The sequence below is a fragment of the Eucalyptus grandis genome, chromosome 7, assembly GCF_016545825.1.
Source record: "Eucalyptus grandis isolate ANBG69807.140 chromosome 7, ASM1654582v1, whole genome shotgun sequence".
Taxonomy (NCBI): Eukaryota; Viridiplantae; Streptophyta; class Magnoliopsida; order Myrtales; family Myrtaceae; genus Eucalyptus; species Eucalyptus grandis.
Genome location: NC_052618.1, coordinates 49,729,732 through 49,735,313, shown reverse-complemented (window position 1 = coordinate 49,735,313; position 5,582 = coordinate 49,729,732).

The following is a 5,582-nucleotide window of genomic DNA, read 5'->3' as shown; positions in this document are numbered from 1 at the left end:
TATAAACTCACAGTGTTTATTAATAGAACGACTCATTATGCGACTTGCGTCACAAAATCCACCGATTGTAGAACTCCGTGCGATCGAAGAAAGCGTTACTGGTGCGTCCCCTTTTCTTCTTCGCTAAAGAGAGAGTCCTCTCGTGCGGGGATATAAAATAGAGACTTCAGCAGTACGTCTTCTTTAGGACATTAGAAAAGGCCTAAACTGGACGCGTTGAGTGGAGTCCGACTAATGTTTGCTCCCTCGGTTAAACTTGGATATCTATCTTCAACAGAACCAAACCTTCAATACATTTAATAGTTAAGTAGCACCGCCCAACAAATCAAAATATGATACTGATTAAAAAGGAACACCATATTTTGAACAAATCAAAATCCTTTAAATGAGTTGGGTCTCGTACCTACTTCAAACTCAAGCCACAACTTAATAATTGGTGCCTCATATTTCCCATCAATTTAATAACGATTGGGAAGAGGAATAGGATAGGGACATCTAACTTATTTCAACAGAAATAGCATGTAATTGACGAAAATTACCCCATAGGAAAAATAAAAAAGAGAAATGGAATAAGCTAACAATGCATATAACCATAAAACAAGAGGAAGACTAATGAAATTTGGGGCATGTATGTTATCCTAGGATGCATGCCCTTTCCTCTTAGTCCTTAAATGGAACTGCTTGATGCTCTCCAAAATATCATTAGTCTTCAACCAAAGGCTTCATGGCCTCGGAAAAGCTTTCTCATACGTAGGATTTGAATAACAAATAGAGAGCAGACTTGTTGAACCAACTCATCTTATACGATCAAAATTGCAATTTTATCCTTCCAATGTCACTAGACCTAGAAGAGAAAGATTTCTAAGAAATCAAGGAGAACAGAGCGGAGGTTTGGGAATATTTCCCTTCTTCCGACTTTCCCTTTTATTCAAACGTCACCTTGCCTCATGTAGCTGATGTTAAGGGTTATACAGGCATTTTCATTATCAGTATGGCCAATAAGTATAGCCAATAAAGCATATTACAGATTGCACGAAATATTAGAGGGCTGGCAAAATTTCCTTTTATTTTTTTTCCAGAAAATTTCCTTTAATAGAACTTGCCCCATTTATCACTTTTCCCCTTTTTACAAACTAACGCCGATCCCACTCTTATTTGACGACATGCTGTACAGCACATAGTGCACCATTTCATTTACCGAGAAACTCAAGTAAAGTCTTAGTACATGTAGTGCTACTCTTATTTTAGTGTCTTGCTAGCTTTCAATTTTACCATAAAAATAAAAACAAAGAAATGTCAGATACTAAAATTGTTTTATGAATTTGACGTGACATATTGTTATTAGTTATCGAATATGACTTATAGTACACTCATAGTCTGCTGTGCGGTTTAGTATACTAATATTAACATATAGTATAGCATCATCTAATGGGAAACACCATAAAAAAGTTGAGAGCAATAACAAAGAAGAAAGGGAGGACAAAACCAAATAAAGGACAAATTAGTGCTTCGTGTTCCCTGTCAACTACGGGAGGATTGAGAAGTCCAAGGAGACAAAGACTGAACATTCCATCGAATGCATTTTATTACGTTCTTCTCATTGGGCCCCAACTCATTATTACATCCAGTGTCTTCAATCGATCTCATTCAATTGAAAAACACACCCAACTATACTACTTACAAATCACAAATATTCTCTTCAAGCGGCAAGTTCATGAGATTTTATCTATTAGGGGAAAAATTCAGATAGAAAGTGCTCCTTACAAGGTGTTATGTACTACCGAAATTCTAGCTACAATCTACCTACAAACACGCTACTACTATGAATAAGCCAAAGTTCCAACAAAGGAAAGAGGCCCAAATTTTCAATGCATTCACACTTACAATATGTTTAGCATCTACTATTATTACATGTAGAAAAATGTCATCAAATGACGAAAGTATCGTGATTTTTAAGGAGGACATTGGGCATATCACCCTCATGGAGTTCGTTTCACCCTTCCTTCATGGTACTTATTCACAATCAGTCAAATGTGAATATGTGCAAGGATGAGAAGTCTTTGTGTCTTGAAAGAAGATCTACAAGGATGTTCTTCTCTACTTTAGTGTGCTTGATTTCAAAAGAGTATTTTGAAAATCATAATAACCATTGAACAAATTGAGGATAAGTGTGACATCCAGATTTTCGGGTTCTAATTTCGACTGGATAAATGGGCCGTTTTCGTTAAGTTGAAGCCGAGGATTGTGAAATTGAGGAGTATGAGGGATTCTTGGATAAAGAAAATAATCAATTTGATAAGTAAGATATCAATTGATTTTGAGAGTCATTTGAGAGAAATTCAAGAGGGAAATTGGATGCAATTGCAAGTGGGGATCAAGAACTCTAAGTTGGAAAATCCTTTTGAGAATCTATGAGCTTATTTAAAAGAAATTGGGATTAGGATTTTCTATTTGAGGAAATCCTTTTATTTTTGTGATATTCCCATTTCTTTTCCCTTTTTAGCCAAACACTCCTTTTTCTCTTTTCTCTCTCTCTTTCCTTCTTTCTTTTCTTTTTCTTTTCTCTCTTCTCCCTCTCTTTTCTTTCCCATCGTGCGAAACCCCCACCGACTCCCTCTGCCGGTTCCAACTTTGCTTCCCACCTTTTTGACTTTTCAAACTTATCCTCTCTCTCTCTCTCTCTTATCCTTATCTCTCTCCCTCATCCACTCGACATCTCTCTTCCTCTCCTTCTCGGGTGGTTCGAGCGAGTAGAAGCAGAAAATAGAGACAGCAGCTTGCCGTCGCTACTCCACCCCGCCTCACGCCGCAAGCCGTCCTCGCCGGCGCATCACCAGCTCCACCGCTCTGTCGTTCGTCTCCACCTCTCCCTCACCCATCCCAGCCGCCATTGGCACCTCTGTCTTCCCCTCCGTTCGCTGCTCGGGGTCCCAGTTTGGGAGGACACCGGTGGAGCAAGCAGCTGGCGTTGATGGACCGGAGCTACGGTTGTCGCCGGTCGCCCGTCCCCGCGCGAGCGCGCGTGCAGCCGTGCTTGGCCGCGCCTCTCACCGCCCCGCCATGCAACCCCAGCTCCCAACCGCCTCTGTTCAGCTCCGTTTTGGCCAGCTCAGGCCACGATTCAGCCATCTCCGGCCACCATGCGCCGCCACGTCGACCCGCCGGAGCTCCACCCGACCCTAGCTGCCCTTGGCCGCCTCAATCGACCCCGGAACGGCCCCAACTAGCAGCGCACAGAGTGCAGAAAATGGGTATTATAGCAACTGTTTGGCCCGTTTTGGCCGCCTTCTCGAGCTCGGATGCTCGGCCCGCTTGAGGAAAGTCGATCCTCGCGTCGAGCCCATCGTTTTGAGTGAGTTTTACTCACTAATGCCTTCTTAGTGCGCTAATTATACTTAAAGGTTGATTAGTGTTAATTAAGTGTAATTAGGTTGTTAGATTAGAATTAATTAGTGATTATTAGTTAATTGCTTTGCAATTAGTTGTGTGATTAGTGTAATTAGATAGAGAATTGCCTGTAGTATTTATTGGATGCTTCTTGGGATTTTTTCCGTCCCTTATCGGGTGTTAATTAGGCGATTCGGGCCTAGGTGGAATTTTAGGAATTAAATATTAATTTTTGAAATTAATTATTAATTATTTATTTATTTATTTATTTCCCGGAAATTCAACTGGGATGGCTAGTGACCGGGATTTTATGCGATGATCGTGGTGCGACCGCCGTTTATTTAATTGAGCTTCATATTGTGATAAATTGGAATTATTGTGTTTATTTATTTATTTTTGGAATTAAATTAATTATTTATTTATTTTTCCGAAAATTCAACTTGGATGGCCAGTGACCGGAATTTTATGCTGATTGTCGTGGTGTAGTCCGTTTATTTAATTGAGCTTTATTTTGTGCGGAAATGATTTATTTGTGAATTTAGGATTTATTCCTAATTTAAATAATCTTGGAAAATTAATTGAAATTATCCGGCATCGTTAATGATGCCAAAAATGTTTTAGTGGACTACAGAAAATGGTAGGATTTATAAAAAGGAAATTATTATATTTTGGGTAGGGCCGATCGTGTACCACACACGACATTTTATCGGAAATGATAAAATCGGTTATTTGATTGTTTGCTTGGAATGGCATGTATACCGGCTCGATGACTCTACGGAGCATCTGAAGACAGTACGGTATGATAAATTGTGTGTATACCGGCTCGATGACTCCACAGAGCATCTTGAGACAAGACAGTATGATCTACCGGCTCGATGACTCTGGAGCATCTGGAGAGAGTACGATATGATAGATTGTGTGTATACCGGCTCGATGACTCCACGGAGCATCTTGAGACAGGACGGTATGATCTACCGGCTCGGTGACTCTACAGATTATCTTGAGACAGTACGGTATGATATACCGGCTCGATAATCCTATAGATCATCTTGAGACAAAGTACGGTATGATAAAGGGTTGATCAAGAGATAATTTGGATGACATGTAATCGACTAGGTCGATTGATCAATGATTCGATCCAGTGTGATTCAATGTGATTGATCATTGTCTTGATTTGATGTTGCGAATTGATTGATTGAATGGAAATGACCGTGAGTGGTCTTGTTGGCGTGTAATCGATTAAGTCAATTAGATCGATGCTTCGATCTATGATGTGATTGCTTGGGTGCCTATTTGATCTATGCTAATATGCAGGTGGAATTTGAGGCCAAGGTAAGTCCTCTTGACTCATGTTGTGCATAGGCAGCCCTAAGGTGTATTAGTTTACTAATCGGGTCTTAGGGGGTAGAACTTGCTGAGACGTTGTCTCAGTGGTTATTGAATAACCATTTTAGGACCTAGATGAGGAGCCTAAGGAGCATGAATCTGATGAGGAGATCCCTGTTGAGGAACCCAAAGAGGAGTACGTGGAGGAGGACCTCGAAGATAACCCCAAGTACGAGCCGGATGAGGACTGAGATCCCGTCCTGTCTTGTCAGACCTTGTTTGTATGTGAATAGGTGTTAGACCAGAGTTGCGTATATATAGTATTGTAGAATACTATGAGATGCATGTAAAAAGATGTAGTTGTGAATTTTCATTAAGAAAAATATATGGCCTGCTTTTCTATCCTATTACTTTATTGTCTGGGAATTATAACCGCTTCCGCATGTGCTATTAAAAATGAAAGGGTTGGCGATACATAGTCATGGGATATCGCATTTTAAAATCGACCAAAAGAAAGGGATGTGTGCGTGTCTGAGGGTCGGGGCGTGACAATAAGAAACTATTTTGGCTTTAAACTTCATCATATGGGGAAAGGATGGCTTCTTATTTTGACAAAGAAATGCTAAACAATAAGATGGAATTTTATTTCCGTAATTTCATAATTAATGGCTACGGTTCCTTTCAATATAGAGTGGTAGTGAAGTTCGGCGGGTGAAAACCATCCCCTCTTATGTTCATAGATATATCTCTTTCATCAATTCCTTCAAGTAGAACTACAATCCAATACTTTCACTATCATCAGATCCCAAGATTCGCTTGCCATCAGAAGGAAATTGCAATGGGGGAAGATACAACAACTTCTCCTTTGA